This window comes from Galleria mellonella, unplaced genomic scaffold (genome assembly GCF_026898425.1).
Source record: "Galleria mellonella isolate WM207_F2 unplaced genomic scaffold, CSIRO_AGI_GalMel_v1 utg184, whole genome shotgun sequence".
NCBI lineage: Eukaryota > Metazoa > Arthropoda > Insecta > Lepidoptera > Pyralidae > Galleria > Galleria mellonella.
Window position 1 is genome coordinate 7611364 of NW_026442025.1, and position 17473 is coordinate 7628836.

At 31.1% G+C, this 17473-nt stretch overlaps 1 protein-coding gene across 10 annotated transcripts in view; it reads right to left on the bottom strand.

The window, feature by feature from the left end:
• LOC113512138 (brain tumor protein) overlaps positions 1 to 17473 on the bottom strand; it is a 588229-nt gene that overhangs the window by 41815 nt on the left and 528941 nt on the right. The window contains exon 4 of one of the 10 annotated variants that reach the window (XR_008252717.1): positions 12676 to 12821. The exons of the other annotated variants lie outside the window; for them this stretch is intronic. The gene's annotated coding sequence lies outside the window, so the exon portion shown is untranslated. Of the gene's footprint in view, positions 1 to 12675; positions 12822 to 17473 lie in introns of those variants that run through there. 10 annotated transcript variants of the gene reach the window in all.

Below are 17473 nucleotides of genomic sequence, written 5' to 3' on the forward strand. Positions count from 1 at the left end.
TATCCTGTGCATGTCTGACTAACACAATGCACGTTTGTATTTCAAATCACATAGTGTTTGGATTTGTACAATAAGTGTTTTTTAATAACCAATTTAAAATTTATTAAAAGGTAGATCCAAAATATCGTTCAGTATCTTATTATGTCATTTAATGCCCATTCCCATAAAAGACCTATCAACTTTTTCTAATCGATACTTCGGAATAGCAAATTTGTATTTGTATCTAATGTTAAGATTATTGAGATCGGTGTTTTTAAGAAACAGTGAAGTATTTTATATAACACGTAAACATGTTTTTATTTATATCAGTTCTAGGTATAAGGCGTATACAGGCATGAACGTAATTCGAAATTTAAATATTAAAAACGTGTGTGTAAATAATTAAACGTAACATATTACATAAAGGTGATTTTTTTTTTAATATCAGTTCTAGGTCTTAGGCGTATACAGTTATGAACGCAATTCGAAATTTAAATGTAACAAACGTGCCAGTAAGTAAAGAAATGTAACATATTACATAAAGGTGAGTACTCACTTTAATAACAAAGCAGGATAGGGCTGTCGTAGATGTAAGAGTGGCAGCCTCATTTTGTTCTGACAACGTGGGAGTAATATTGTATGAGATTGTTACATGCCGCTAATATTTTAAGTATAATATTATGAATGAAATTTTATATTATTTGGAACAATTTCTGTACATCTTTACTAATATTATTAACGTGAAAATGAATTTGATACTTTAACGCTAAGTCGTGAAATTTGGCCCACATTTTGTCCTGATCAATGACTATATAATATCACGGATATATAATGGAGTTATCCGTCCACTGCTGAACATAAGTTTTTTCCATAGACTGCCACAAAAACGAACCTAAGGCACCTGCATCTGATGACTTTCTGCAATGTATTTGTCACTCCAGCTAGTGGGGGGTCGTCCTACACTGCATTTGCTCATACTGGGTCGCCACTCAAGAACCTTTCTTCCCCATCGGTTGTCGATTGTTGTGACTATGTGAACAGTCAGTCTTATTTGGAGGGTATCAAACCCTCCAAATAACATTTGGTATTATTATTATTATTGAGTTACTCTTTTTGAGTTAAATTAATTAGCTCATAAATTATTATGATCATTAGATGATGATGAAATTCATTATTCGACGCGCTTATGCACTTCTTGGGTTTTAAAACAAAAAAATAAATAAATAAGTACTATTTATTTTATAACATTATAAAGATGGCAAAATTATCTATTTAACCTACTAATGTTTAAAAGGTGAAATTTTGTAAACATGTTTGTTAACAACTACGAGTACTACATATTACAACACAACAACTACACACTTAAATGGCTCAGCAATTATGAATAAAATTTGTTGTATTGATGGACATATCTTAGACACAGACTACTTTTTACCCGAGCACACGTGAACAAAGCCGCGGGACATAGTAATATCATAGTGTTCCAGTGATCCAACGCCTTTTGCATGTCCCGAACAGTTACTAAGCAATTCGGGCACATTGATTTATTTAGACGTTTTTGTTGAACGACTTTTAGAAAAAAGTTCATAAGACAGTAATAATATTATGAAGAGATATGTATGACTTATTTTATATGCTGATAAGTTCACAAGTTGCTTTTGAAAATGAAACCAAGAAATCGTGCCCAATTGTTACGCAACATTCCTTTCCTCGAAGTTTTATAGGAAAGCTAATAAAATGTATAAAGGAGCCCGAATTCGGGACAATGTTCCGTATTGAACAATTTGATATTTGAGGTTCTTTGTCGAAATGTATTCGAGGTATTTCATGTTTTAATGACTGCAGTGTTCTATTATTTTCTTTTATGTTGTGATGTTTACCTTTTTCTTCGAGTATGATTGTTAGAATTTTTTTTAAAGATTAATTTAAAATAATATTGCCCGGTTTATAACAATACTACGCCATATCTAACATTTTGTTCCACAAAAATCTACATCATTCATGATAAAAATAGGTTTATTTATTTGGTTATGATCAAGACAACAGTAAAATCCTATCGACTGTAAAAAAGTCATCAATATCGGCTCAGAATTTACGAACATATAGTGTAATATATTACAATTATAAACGTTACCAAATATTAGAACCCCATATTTATTGTAGTTGTTAAAAATAATGGATGAATGAAAAATTCTTTCTTCTCAAAGAATGATCATAAACATCATCATATCAGCCTTTAACTGTCCACTGCTGAACATAAGCCTCACCCTTGGGAAGGTTTTGCCAGTAGTTACCACGCTTGGCAGGCGGATTGGCAGTTGCAGTTAGCCTCTAGAGATGTTTTAAGAGGGACGTTGCTGCTCATCATTCGCCATCCCTTATTCCTTCCTTGTCGACTCTTACGACACCTACGGGAATGGAAGGGTTGATATATTCTATGCGAGGACCACACGGCAAAGAATAATATCGATTACATAACAATATGTAAACAAAAAAATTACAGGCAGCAAGGTGAAGAGGTAACATTGCATTAGTATTAAATAGCAATCTCTTGCAGACAATTTTAGAAAAAAATATTTTTTTTTATTTCTTCAAAATACTAATTGTTAAACAAAATTAAGACGGGTCTTCAAGTCATAATACTGTTAAAAAAAAACTCATGATAACCAACATAAAGTAATGTTTAATGAAATATTTCTTTTGTTATGAACTTTTTAAGTCTAATATTTAGATGATCCTCTAAGTAATTTCCGACAGTTATTACCCGAGTAATAAAAAAAAAACAAAAGATTTCCCGGCCAGCGAGTTGTAAATAAGCACCATAAATTTGGGTTAGACACCCGACAGCCTTTTAAAGCAAGCCATAGTATTGCAGGTTATAAAACCGAAAGCCCGAGAACCGAGGGATACATTAACTGATTGAATTGCACCTAGGGTTAGCATTGCCACCTATCAAGTAAATGTAATGACAAAAACATCACATTAATTGCAACAGGTATTATATATAATATTTATAATTTCAAAGATTTTATATATAGTTAAATTATATCGTGTTGCCAACTTAGATACACCGTATTCGTATTTAGATTCTCGTGAAACAATTAAAAACGGAAAGACTCGATGGAAATCCGATTAACGCTTGTTAGCCACTCGCAACATGTTACCAAACGTTACATGAAAATAGAATTGGTAAACGAAAAAGATTACGCTTTTGTGTAAATCTATAACGAAAAACAACTGTAAAAGCGAATCGATCAATCATCAGCGATCATCCATCAAATACATTCAACAAGTAAAAACAAAAATATTAACGGGGCAGCCCTGAAAGTGGTGTCACAATGGGGTAACACCCTACGTTTGTAGAAACGAGGTAGGCGCGTGTGTGTAAATTCATACGGTTGAATGTTTTATTTGTGTGCGTGATAGGTATTCCGTTTTGGTTGAAGGGTGCATGTGTGTGAACGGGCGTGTGTGCTCGCTAGGGCTGGCAGATGCGGTTCGTACGCAGCTGTCGGCTCCCCTTAAGCTGTAAAGTACCCTACATAATACGGCACGAGCTGTGCTTTCACGTAATTATGCATTATTACTACTTTTTTACTTATTATTATTCAATTGTGTTTTTTGTTTCAGATACTGTTGCCATGTCGGTACTTCTGTGTGGTATAGAAGATACAGCTTACAATTTACTACCAAAACGACTTTATTACACAAAAGGTGTATGTAATAAAGTGGTTTTACGTTTGTAGCTTGTTTTTCATATAAAACAACTAATTTATTGATGGCGAAATGCACTTACTTTTGCAGTGCAGTAGTTTACCTAGTTATTAAAGTAAACTATGGAATAAATGCAACACATTAAATATACATTTTACATATTGTAACATTTTATGGAATCGTTAAGAGGGAAAATTTATAATCTCTTTGCACCTTAACGTCTTTTATGTGATGTAAAAAGATAGGTTAATTTTAATTATGGATAACTATCATATCTCGGACACGCGGACGTATTTGCATTTAAAAATTTGTATTTTATAATTGAGTGCATACATACAGTTAGTAGTTTACACCACTACGTATACAAGTATATTATTTTAATCCTTAAAATTAAAGTCTGTAAGGCTCTTAAGTTGTTTTCACGAACAAGCACTGAAAAATAGCAGTGCCTTTATTCTACTGGGACGGTTCATGAGAATATATTTTATTCTGTATATTTATATAACATGTAAGCTAAAATAAGTTATTGTAGTGAGTGCGTAAGCATGTAGGTGATATATCAGATAATATTTATCTTACAGTTGGAGTAAAACTTGTCCAGATACAAGATAATGGATCCATATGAGGGAAATGAAGTCGCCTTTATCACTGTCTTCTGACATATTTTGTCCTGGATGTTGATTTATCTGCAACTAGCTCTTTCTCGCGACTACGCACACGGGGATCTCGCATTTTCCGTTCTTATTGAGTTTTCGAAAAATCCTTTATTAGTACAGATAGACTATACGTAAATTTTTTGTTTCTCCGTTGATAATTACATAAAAACGATAATTATTATAAAATCAGCTAAGATAATTCTTTACGGTATGACCTAAATACGTAAGTAGTGGCTTAGTAGTGTACCCTTTTTAATTCCAAATTTATTAAATCATGTTTATATGAAATTTCATAAAGATTAGTTGTTGTAACTTGATAAAATATAGTATTATAAATATCATATTAAGCATTATAAGTATTAGCATGCAGTGTTTTAGTTTCTTTTAAAACATGTGTTATTCTATGGCTAATAAATATCATAGTCTGCTTTATGTTCTATTTATGTGTTAATAGATAATTCTAATAAACAATATATACTGTTATATAAAGATAAAAGGACAAATGATTGTTATTCACGTTACATTGCACGTGTAGAATTTATCCTTTTTCAACAGGCAAAAGTAATAACAAAAGGCGTATTCAGTAGGGCCGCTCACCCAAAAGTTCCCGTCAAATAACTTAGTCTACTACGTCGGAGTGATGAAAAGTTAGTAATGTCACTTCACTTCCACATATTAAAAGTCACTTCTGTACCTACACAGTATTGGTTTTCTTTTTTCCGTTTAATCTAAAAATCCATTAGCTATCGAGTCGAACGCACATTAACGCCCTCACAAATATAAATTATTCATTCGTATTAAGTTCGATTCTGTTATAATACTCGATATCAAGATTTTGATTAATATATTATGAGATTTCTTTCGTGTTACAAGACAAATATACTCAAAACTATAATCCTTAAAGGGGTAGTATTTTTTTTAAAAGGTAATTTTAAAGTCAGTTCAGAATTGGCCACGTTATTTGTAATTTGTAAAATCACAATTACATAATTGTAAATGTTGTTATTAAAATAATATGATTAAATTGGTCTTTAAGAAATTAATTAATTTAAATTTAAAAATTGTATATTGTAAACGCTAGATATTTTCAGTTCTGTATGTTTTGAGACTTAATCCGTTTAATCGTAGACGGTATCTTCAACAACTTTGACATGTAGACACATTGTTGTTAGTCGATTTAAAATAAATTGAAAATAGAATGCCATTGTGAAAGTGTAAATTATTTACACGTTTGTTCATGAGGTAGCTGTTAATTTTGAGTAACTTATATATTTTAAAATGTATTTGTATGATCGTGATTCTTTTAGTCTTAGAACTATTCTAATACAAACTAGTACTTCATTTATAGTCTTAGATGGTACGGAACTATTCTTTTCGTCCGTGTGTGTACAATATTTACCAAATATCTACAAACAAGGCGGGGCGATAAAAAGCTGTCGAGCCCTAATGATCATGTTACAATCGATAGTCTAGAAATAAAGACTTCATATCTCTATGTACTGGTGTTATTTGGTATAAAGTACCCTCGCTTAACAACCGATTGTAAAAAAGAAAGAAGTTTTTAATTTGGTTCTAGTTTTTTAATGCTTATTACGTTATAAGTCTGTCATTTCTACACCGATTTGGAAAATTCTTTTTCTTTTTTTGTCTGAAAAGATATACTTTCAGATTGTTATTACAGAAATTTTATTAAAATCGGTTCGGTAGTTTAGGTTTTAAATAAAAATAACTGGTTTTCCCATGACTGAAGTTGATCTTTTTATGGGGCACAAAAGTATGTATGAATCCTAGAACTGTTACAAGTGGCACGAAAAAACTAAGTGCTATACCCATTAGTGGGCTGATGTGGGCTGAATAGATGATAGATAGACAAATCTTAGTAACTACATTTTACTTGTACGTTAAAAAGAAAAATAATGACATTAGAACCACTACTACTAATTGCTATTGTCACTTTATATTTTGGATTAGATATAATAACAAATGAACTTAATTTTTATGTTAATAAACATAAAATAAATTAACATTTGTAATTTATAAGAACTAATTAAAAAACGAACTTCAAATTTAAAATAATTATACAAGCATAATAAAAACAAATTTATATTTTGAATTCACGATAAACACCAAACTTTCATGAGATTATAAGAGTTAAAAGACTTCTGAGAAATAATTTAAACTTTATAAACTGAACGAATAATATGTCTTCACTAGGTATCAGGGTATTTACAAGGGTTTCTTAATATAGCAGTAATTTAATATTAGTTATGAATATTAATTATGAAGATATATGTAAACAAATATGTGACCAAGTAACTAAATAAATTACAGTCTAACAGGTACTGACTTACTCTAGATCATGTTACTGAATATTTGACTCAAAAATTCAACACTAATTTCCATTGAAACTTTGGCAATTTTAGAGAATATTAACGTATTAATGTAGCGAATAACATTAATTAAACAAAATTTATAATTATATTAATTATTAACACAGTGTTGCTATTTATCATATAATAATGTTGTGTTATTAGATATAGTAATTAATTACATAACATTGTAATAAACAGTTAATATATTTATTAATTTATAATATAACAATAACTACTTTTTTTTTATTATTTTTAACACAATATTCTACGTCGCGACCAACGATATCATAGACAGAAGCTAAAAATAATTGTATTTACGATAAAAAATCTAAAAAATCTCAGAGCATATTTTCGAATATTGAATTGAACGTACACTCAAAATACCCATATTTTGCCGAGCATATTATAAGCGAAGGGTAGGTGAGTCTACCGTCGTCACTTGGAATAGGTTTGGTATTTATTGTTATTTATATGCGCAGTGTACATACAAATTGATTGTGCTTGCTTTGATTACGGTTTTCACCAGCATGAACATTTTTTCTAGTTTAGGAATATAATTATTTTATTATATATAATTATAAGTAACATTTGCTATAAATAAGAGTATAAGTTAAAATATATAACGTTGTGTTTATTGTTTGCAAGATTAATAAATTAAGCCGGTGTTCTCATAGAACCTGACTTTAAACAGAAGGGCCCTCACATTTCCGGGTTGAGGCGCGCATAATTACGAAACACGTTAGCAAAAAGTAATGAAAAAGCTCTTTTAAGCGGCCAATTTGCATAAACTACACAGCGAGCTACACAAAACACCCATATTCCACATTTTACGGGAGCTAAGGAATTACACCGTTAACTACCTATCAATTAACCTCCATTTAATTTGAATGCGCCGGAGGGTTAAAACGACAAATTGGACCATTCCACGTTTTGCATCCGCCATTTTGAATCCGCGTTGTCAATGTGTCAGTTTTGGCGCCCTATTTGACGTTCAATTAAACTCTTGAAACACGGATAATTTTATGCAATGTCGATTGGCGAAAAACATTAAAGGAATTCTATTAAAGTTACAAACTGGTTACATTTTTGTTATGAAGTACGTAATTAAATATTCTTATTTAAATATATAGCATGATGTACACGAAGCATTAACACAATGTTTTTTCTACAATAGTAATCCAAAAAAGCTATAGTATTATATCTATCCGTTCTTTCAAACCAAAACGATGACACATGAGGGGATCTGTACGGTTTTTTACGTACAAAAGCAGGATTATTATATTACTCATTCCTTTCCGACCCTACTTCATAAAGTGTCTTTACGTCCTGCTCATACTTGTGTATTTTAAAACCAGTGAGAAAGAGAAATTTGTCAGCTACAGGAGTGTAGAGCACAAAAGGCAAATTGGTTTCGCTTTGCACCCCTCACAATCGCACCCCGGATTTGTATGACACGTGGCCATTTTAAGGGATAATTCCTATATGAAATGAGAAATTTAGTCACAAAAGGGTGTACAGTTGAGTTGTTTCATGGTAAACAGTGTATGTAGCCATAGCATATACCTACATAAGAATAAAATTGCTATTTAATCGACTACAGACTTTTTGCATTATATTTGTCATTTTTATTTATTTGAAAACGAGTTTGTTATAATTTTTGATGCTTTAACGGCTTAACCAACTGTCCCGAAAGTTACATACTATTTGAGACGGAGAACAAAGGCTACTTTTTACCTCAGTTAATCGGAAAAGTCACCGTTAAAAGGTTAAAAAAATTAAAATAATTTTGACAATTTCTTTAAACGAAAGGATCTCGTGTTAGTCCCGTACTAATTTTGTCAACATTGAAATTGGTTTTCTTGAAATAGTCACAAACTTAAAACACAAATATAGGTAGATATTAAGAGGCATAAAACTTCACGGTTCTCTGCCTTATTTCAATATTATACTACCAAATATTCTTATCAGAAATCTTAATTAGATAGTGTAGGCAGATTGGCAATTGACACGTTTTGATTAGAAGAAAATTGTTGGAATGGAATTACTTAGAAGAAAATTTAAAGGAAAGTTAGCTGGAAATAAGACAATTTTAATGTTATTTTTTTTTACAACACAGGGGGCAAACGAGGATGCGGCTCACCTGATGGTAAGTGACTACCGCCGCCCATGGTCACCCACAACACCTACGGCATTGCAGGTGTGCTGCCGGCCTTTTAAAACAGAATATGCTCTTTTCTTGAAGGTTATGTTGTCGTATCGGTTCGGATATACTGCTGCTGGAAGTTGATTCCAAAGAGTGGTTGTGCGTGGGAGAAAGTGCCTTGAAAAACGCACGGTGGAGGACCGCTACTCGGACGCAGCAAAGAATAAGTGTGCGTTGGAATCTTATACCCATAATGATATAATTAATATTATGATATCATCTTTCAACTGTCCACTGCTGAACATAGGCCTTCCCCATAAGTGGAGTTTTGCCAGTAATATTAGGTATCTAATTTTTCAGACTTTTATTATCTTATCAATGGTCGAGGGATGGGCAGTGGTGTCCCTGTTCAAACATCACTAAATTAGTCTTTAGTAATGTTTAAACAGGGACACCAACTGCGGTTGTCAACTCGGCTGCTAAGCATGGCAACTACAGGTAATAACTCCAAATAGAGGTAGGCCTATGTTCAATAGTGAATAGTTAACAGCTAATATGATATAATGATGACTACTGGATAAATCACACGTCAACCGCAATCTGGTCTCAAACAACTTCAAGCTTGTACTGTGAGTGTTAAACAAGACAATACATATTTAAATAATTATATACAAAATACCTAGAACAATATAAAGAAATTTTCTTATAAATGTTGGAATATTTATAATCATTAAATTGGATTCTAGAATTCCATTAATAATCTCGAATTTAGCCATAGAACAGAAGTTACTTTTTGGTGTTGAGGCTTTAGCTTTTACTAAAGAGAAAGCGCTGGTCGTAGATAGTGGTAGATGGACTAGTAGGTATTATTAACAATGTTATACAATACCTCTCAATAGCTCTTGCCACCAGATGGCGTAACTGAATCCATCACAAAAATAGCTTTTAGAGGGACATTCGAACATGTATTTTCAGTAATCATTGTATTTAATCAACGGCAGGTCACGTGCGGGTCTGACGGGGGTCCCGAGGGATCAAGGGTAGTTTACTTTGGTTCATTGTACTGTGTTTAGTCTATGGGAAACGTCGACTATAGAATCGAGATACTTTGAGGGGCTTCTAAATTGGATAGCTGTATTTACTTGAAAACTATATCCTTAAAAGCCATTGATTAAGAAAATTAACATTTGTGTTTGTGCATTTGTTTTTTATTATTGTGGTAGTGAGAAAAGTAATACTGTCATGTGTGTATTACACAATAGGTTTTGATATGTATATCGCTACATTGTTTTTAAGACTTTTATGTCGCATGATTTACAGTATTGTGTATAAGAGATGGAAATTGACGCGTTTATTTAGGAGTGACGACGGATGAATGACGCGACGCCATGATTTTTGAACCTTTTATGAGTTACGGAGGCATATATTCGGTTTGAATTTTTATGGATTCCAAATTTAGTTTAAGAAGAAAGAAACAATTTTATTCAAGTAAACTAATTACTACTAGATTTAAGCATTTTTGAATAGTAATTTTTTTGTCATTAACGCCCATTCGTATTGTAATTTCAGCCAAGAAGTACAGTCAAGAAACTCAGCTGTTGTTTTTTTCAAAAAGATTAATTATGTAATTATGTACATTTATTTCGATAATCTTTATTTGAGTCCTTTTAGGATATTGGTATTACAGTAACAAATATATCTAGGTAACATAATACTAGTTTATTGTATTATCAATGAAATATTTCTCATAAGAAGGATCTAAATGCCGATAAATAATGACCTCGAGAAATATAAATATACTTACTATAAAGGAAATAGAAGGGCAAAATAGATTCCGCTTCGTTTGTACCGGAAGGGACATTAATTTTCTGCCTACTTAAATTGCAGTAGCTGCAATTAATAAGAGGAAGCGATTTATTTCTCTTAAAGGAGAAAATAAATGTGCTCGCAACTGTAATTCAAATTTGTTTTTAGTCAAATTTTGCTGTTCGGGTGAACGTAGCAATCGGCTTCGACTTGAATATTTCAATCTGACAGCCTTGCGCTGTTAATTACGATGTCTCAAATAATTTAACAATTTAATTTATTAACGTTAACAGAAACTTAGTATTTTAAGTCTACTTTTTACTATTTTTTTATATATGAGGAAAGTGTCAAAAACTAATTAATAATAATTTGTAGGTACGTCGAACACTTCAATAATCTAAAATAAGCTAAATATAATGCAGTTAGAGGACATCTAGAACTATACCTAGTATATTATAGTAAATTAAAATATATTTCTCAAGAAAACTTTATTACTTATTTTTTAATTTTATTTTAAATGTTTATTAACACAAGGGGTAAAAGAGCATGCAGATTACTTAATGGTAAGTGACTGTCGCCGTGAATGAATACACATAACACCGGAGGAATTGCAGGTGTACTGTCGAACTTTCAAAAAGGAATATATTATTTTATTTATTAATTTAATATTTAATTTAATTCACTATTCTTATCCTTATCCTGCGTCATGAATTGTTTTATAAACTAACTTAATATTAATTGCAAAATAGTAGCTTGTATCTTATAACTTGCGTCATACCCGAAGGACACTCGTTCACCACCTGTCATGGCAGAGTCCGTTGCGTAGGATTTCGTTGGAACCCTTCCGCTTAACCTGTCTTTAACATATTGAATCCGGTGAGTTCGGAAAAAGCGTAGTCAATTCATGTTCAGCTGGCATTTGAAGCTTTAGCGGTTTCATATTATGTAATTCTTCAGAAATTTCTCGATCAATATTGCGTACAAGGAAACACACTACAATTTTAATAGTGTTACTGATTCTAACTGTATTTTATTTTAATATATATATATATATATATATATATATATATATATATATATATATATATATATATATATATATATATATATATATAATATATATTTCAAGTTTTACAAATAAAATACATATTGAAAATTAAAATTTTAAATCAAAATTGTCATAAGCAACCAAAAGTTTTCATTTGTCAAGAAATAGATGTCACATTTACGTTAATACCTAACAATCGGGCAAGCCGTATGCTGTACACTTGTTTCTCTTTTTACTGGTACAGAAAGAAAGCAGATCTCATACTAGGAGGTCAGATCATGCAGCAAGTGATATGCGTGATTGCCAAACATATTGTATATATTCGACATTTAATTGTCAATAATATTTAATATATTTTTAGTAAGATCTTATAGTATATAATAATTAAAATCGCAGACATAAATCTAATAACTGACACATCTCAAAACAAGAACTGAACAATATCAAAAGAATCCGGAACTTTCCAATAAAGAATTTTCTTAATTTAAAATTTAATTAAGCGATAATTAAAAGTTAGACAAACACCTAAGCCGGAGATATTTTCGGTGAAAATATAAATTTGAAGAAACTTTTGGCAAGGTTCTTCAATTATTAAAATTTTTGCAGGGATCTCGTTTTGTTGGTAGAGATAATAAGGAACCATCTATTCACCAGTAATTGGATGTGCCTCTGGCAATATTTTATTAAGTAATTCTTTGGATTTCGGTAAAACCAAAGAAGATACGTTTCAATGTATACTAGTTATGTCAGAGATGCGACTTCGTTTGAGTGTAGTCTACTATATATTTTAATTCGTATACTAAGCTCCGTTTAGCTAGATTAACGTATCGGATACCTGCCTTAAATCTCAAAAAGAGTAAACTCGTAAGTTACAGTTACTATAATATTGATATATAAGATTTCATGTAACCCATGATAAAGTAAAATTCAAGGTCCCACTATCTTTTTATTTCGAGGTTGTCATACGAGAGGGGGGGGGGGGACATGTAATTTACCACTAATGGTTTTTACGATAATTAAGATTGAACGATGTTGATACATACTTTGAACACCTTCAATTTGACTGGATGGAATGGAGATGGAAAAATTTGACTGGAACTTACCTGTAACATAAAAGAAAAATTTTGAGCAAACATTCTAAAATTTATTAAAATTAGCAATTCGAACCTTAAAGAGTAATGCTTAATTCATTATCTCAAATTCTCAACAGTTTGTAAGCAATTTTAAAAGTTACTTTCATTTATCATGCATATCAAACTACAAATTTCATAAATAAACATACGCTAATCACACTGCCCTCCTTTTTTAAAGTTGGTTAAGAACCTAATTAACAGCTTTGACGTAAAATTCAATATTATTTACCCAAGGGTTAAATCTGAAAAGTCGCCCTGCGTTGTCATGAAGAACCAAATAGATTCAGAGAGATAGTTACTGGAAGATTGGCATTAACCAGTGCAAAAGGCTCGCCTCTGGCAGTCAGCCAAGCTCCGTTAGCTATTCTTTGGCACTTAAAAGAAAAGGTAAAATAGGAATAAGTGAGTACGTGGAAATATTCCTATCGCCATAGGCTAGTCGGCTGCGATAGCTTTGTACCGTTTGCCGCTTCAATACATCAGTTATAGCCCCGTTTCGCTGTTGGCAAAAGGATTTACTCTTTATATCACCTAATGTTTTTTCCAATTCAGTTACGGAAAAATATGTCTCCTTCAAAGAGACTTAATAAGTTGGATAAAATATTATATTTTTGTTTGATAATGTATTTACATTATTTTATCAGTTTTAAAACCATTATTAAGGAATCTCATAGAGTTAATCATTTCGGATGTAATTTTTTACGTGTATGTTACGCGATATTTTTAATCTACGATTAAACTCGATAATTCTTTTTGCAAACGACAAGGTTTATTCCCACAGTAGTTCCAATTAATTTTACTACAGTTGACATCACTGCTTTTCTTTTGTGGAACTAAATTTCAAATTATAATAATAATATTTCTAATAATACACAAAATTATTTCTTTTATACTCATTTTCCAAAAAGGAACTTATCAAATCGATCGTATGATTTTTTGCGTAATGTTAATGTTACGCAAATTCATCGCAAATTCTAAAAAAAAAAATCCTTTTGAAAGTAAATGTTGAAGGTGGATTTTTTGCGGAACGAAATTTTATAAGTCTGTTATAAATTGTGATGCCGTCTGATCCACTCCATAGAACTTTAGAGACCGACGCAATCATGTTATCCTTGACCTTTGTTTGAATGTTTGAACCAATATTGGATCACAGTACTAACAGTGCGGACAAGTTGAAAGCTTGCAAACAATCGAAATTCGTCGTCCAAATAACGCACAATCGGATAGGACATGAAAGGGATCGGATCCCAGTTTTTTTGATAGTAGTAGATATTATAAAGACTTTTCGGAAATAAGGCACCAATCCTAACTAAATATACTACTTTGATTTCAACTTGTAAGTGTTATGTAAGAGTATATTCACGTTGTATTATATTTGAGTGAATAACGTATATAACATATATTTGTGATATTTGATATATTGCTTTTTTGTAAATTTCACGAGCACACATACATCCATTGGAATTCAAAGTAAATTTTAAGTAAAATTACATAAAAACTTTTTTGAACATTTTTTTTAATATGATTCTACTATAGTTTTAGATAGTTATTAAAAGTAATTAAAAGAAAGAAATCACAAGAAACAGTTTCTTTTTCCAAATTATCGTTAACATATTCAAAAGTGATCACGAAACATTGAGAAAGATATTTTTAACTTTGTAATCTGTATTTTTTTCTTTCTTTATCTCCCAAAAAGTATTCTAGCGGTAAAACTGTTTTTTTTTTTTTTTTTTAAAAGACGATGTAAATGTTTTTGATCTTTCCATAATAACACGCCGGCTCCAGCTGACAAGTTAATACGACAGGCTCTAAATATTTGTCACATTTCCACTTATATGCGTGATTGGGGAAAAATGTATTTCAATATCATTCTGTTGTCCTAATGGTTACCTAAAAGAATGCCATACGGCATTAATTTCGCCATTTGTACAAAATATTATTGTATAATAAAGAATAATATATGATAATTTACAAAAACATAAAAAATTATAAAGTCTATGAAAAAAGAAAATAAAACGTAAAATATTTATCAAATAAGAGACTGCGTGAGAAAATGTATCCGGACAGTGACAGATAAACCCCAAACGGGTTTATATTTCAGTGTTTTATGTTTGTAGCAAGTATTTTTATCGATATTCTAAGTAAATAAAAGGATGCGACTTAACAGGATTTAACACTGATCTAAATCATATTTTATAAGTTAAAAATGTTCCTGTATAAATTATTATATTAAATTTCAATTACACGCGACTCCGTTTAAATATTTTATTTTCAAGCTTAAAATATGGTTGGAAGTCTAAAACTTTGCGACGGAACGATTTTCAGTAACTTGATAACTCACTTCAGTGAACAGAGCGCTTTTTGGTATTTTAAAATAGGGCAAAGAGCTCCAATTTTCTAAGATCGTTGCTATTATAAAAATAAAAATAAACATTGCCACCACCACCATTACATAAAAGATAAAAAAAACTACACCGATAAAAAAGATCCCCGTGAGTTCCACCAAACACTAAAACTTTGTGTTAATTCAAATTTGACTACTCGGTAATTGTAAATATTGTTGATAAACATGTAATTTATGTTCGGTACAATATTTGCACTATTGGTGACAGTCGACAAAAGTTCGTCTATCATTAAAACCAAAACAAAACAAAATTATTACATACATATAATATTACTATCTATTTTCATACAATTGGCTAAAAATGAATACCAAGGAGTATAATATCTAAGACACAGATAGACAGAATTTTCAAAAATAATGTGTAGCTTATGTTATTTGCTGATAATGTGGCTTTCTATAGGTGAAACAATTTTTAATATCAGTTGAGTGATTTTTTATTTAATACATTATAAATAAACAATCAAATCTTACCTATTTACAGTATTAGTATATATACATATTGTTTATTTATACGAGTATGTATCAATATAGTTGAAAGTTCGTGTACATAAAATGGATGTTGTTCGATTTATCTGTTGGTCGAAGTTTCGTTTTCTGTCGTATCACGTTCTTTGTTAACTTTAAACAACATTAGTTTCTTTTCAAACTTCGAATGAATTTCGTAGTTACCCTCGCGAGATGAGGTAGGTAATTCGCTTTTTCTATTGTGATACAAAACAAAATTAGAGGCGGCACGAACGAGGAATTACTAAATTAGTAGCAATTAATCTAATGCGTAAGGGTCTATTCTCTACGAGATACATATACGAATATAAAAAAATTATAGTGTTATACAGTACCTACAATATAAATACATTGTATATTATAGTATTCCAAACTAGCACTATGGAGACTGTTTTGTCTTATATTATCATAATTTCAAATGTTTACTTTCTACATTCAACGTCCAAATATACTGTTATAAGAAACAGCACTGAATTGTCTACAATAGTTATCGGCTGTTGCTCATCTTTGCAGTATACTAGCCTGCTCGTGGTCGTCACTGGAGAATTTTTCTTTCTCACTGATTATCGGATTATCTACGCATGTGGTAGGGTCATTGCGATTTCAGCTTACTAGCCCTTTATCAAGGTTCTTTTTAGGCTATCCAGTCTGTTTAGACTAGTTGCAAATGAATAAATACGTTATCGCATAAGGTAGAACGAGACAGCAATGTCCTGTATCTTGATCTTGTTCTTGACAACGCATGCCATAACGAAAATGTATCTATGGGTGTATCCATTTGCCACGTGTCTACAGAGTGTGATCTAATTTAATCATGCAAAGTAACTTTAAACACAGTTCTCTGTGCAACTTGGAACTTCCTCATGCAGCTCACTCAATAAATTAGACAGACCGTTTTACTCCGTTTTACGCTGTCCTAAATTATATTCTTACGTAAATTAATATAAGATAGTAATACAGTATATTTATATTTTAACAAATATAAACACGAGCAGATCGGAAATAGGTTATAAAACTGTATATATTTAGATATCTGGGTCGATTTACATTCACCGTGCGTATTTATTCTATGCAATTTTCCTCTGGAAACGCCTTTGGTGAGTTGTAACAGCTTAGACGAAAAGTGAAATACGTTAAAGCATCATACACCTTATTTAGTGGTGCAGAAAATTTTAGAGGAAAAGTTAAAGTACTCTTAAGGAATAAGGTATACGAATTGATAGAAAAATGTTCTTTTAATTCCAATTGAAAAGACGTAAATGAAGGCTCTATTGACATAAAGATAGACTTAAATAATAATATGATAATGGTCGAAAATTATACACATATATACCAGGACCGGTGACCAGGATGTGTTTACTGACGGAGATATAAAGTAGCTTATGCCCATCTCTGTCATATATATATATATATATATATATATATAAAAAATTTCATACTGATAGATAAGGTGTTGCTGCGCAAAGAGGTAAGGAACAAACAAGTAAATTCACATTCTCATTTATAATATTTTTTAGGATATAAGTACATATAATAGCCACATGTTGTTAATCCTAAGAAGTAAGGTCATTATACTTCCTACGCTTTGTGTCAAATTTTAATGGCTCTTTTAAAGTTAAAATCAAAACAATTTGTCAACTAACCTAAAATTTAGGATACCTCCCTCACTTGTATTATGTTTATGAGAAAATAAACAATGAACATTTGGGGCAAA